Here is a 1182-nt window from a genome sequence, read left to right on the forward strand (position 1 = left end):
AACTATGTCCAGCCAATGTATGTTGTATACAGTGTGTGTGCAAATTTCAGTGAATATATTTTGTCTGCTGTTCGGCACACAAAGAGGATTTTTAGTTCACTGCAGTGGGATAGTTGGGCTGCAAAATAAATGTCTGTTTAAACCCAATACCCACCTAGAGAGAGCAGACATGCAGCTGGCTACTGTTACCATCAAATACACCCATAACCTTTCTCTCTCTCTCGCTCACAGACTCACACATACACACACATACACTTTTGTCTGCATTCAGAAAGCCCCGATCATGCAACGTTATTGTGTGTCCCGTTATATGGGTCAACAGGATACTACAGAGTTGTTCTTGAAAATGACACCTGTTTGTTTTTTAGCTCTCTTATCGCTTCTTTCGTTTTCATCCGTGAGCTAAAGTCACGTTAAGTTTTAGACTGAGCTACGAGGGGTTGTCAGGGTCAATTTTGTGTGAAGTAGCCCTTTAATGCAAACACTTGCCACTCTGCTGTGTTGTATGTGTGCAGGTATTTTCCCCCTCATTCCTGGTTTGAGTTCAGCTGCAGAGTAACACAGCTGTCGCACCCACAAGTCACCCTGGCAATAGGACTGCTGCTGTGGCTGCCCAGGTGCTGATGACTCAAAGGACGATGTAACCTAAATTTCACATGTGCAGCCTACTTTCTGTTCTTCGCTCCTCTTAAAGTGGATGGTGAAACGACGCGTGCCCTGTTTTGTTTGACTTGAAGGTGCAGCAGCAAGGAGATAAAATAAAAACCTGCTCAGGACGGAAAGAGTTCAGCTGCAAATGTAAAAGGCGCAGGCACACACGATGCAATAATATATAGAAACCAAAAAAAATTGGTGAGTAAAAACTCAAAATACTCTGTATATGAGGCAAAAGGACAGCAGCCTAATTAGAGACTTGTGGGCAAAGCCTGTGCAGATTATGGATAAACAAAGCAACGAAGGCTCCGAGTTTGCCTCAAAATTCTCAATTATTATTTTAAAGCAGAGAGACCTGCTCCCTCGGTTATAGTCTCACTGAATCGTTTCCTAATGAGCTCGGAGCCGAGGGAGAAAACATGAAATCCACTTTTAAATTCATCTGCGGCCTCAGAGAGTCAACACAAACAGCTTTCTGTGACCATAGGCACGGACAATTTTCTATATTTGGTTAGGTTTTCAAAAGAT

This window comes from Morone saxatilis, unplaced genomic scaffold, assembly GCF_004916995.1.
Source record: "Morone saxatilis isolate NCDOM2014 unplaced genomic scaffold, NCSU_SB_2.0 Contig9, whole genome shotgun sequence".
NCBI classification, from domain to species: domain Eukaryota; kingdom Metazoa; phylum Chordata; class Actinopteri; family Moronidae; genus Morone; species Morone saxatilis.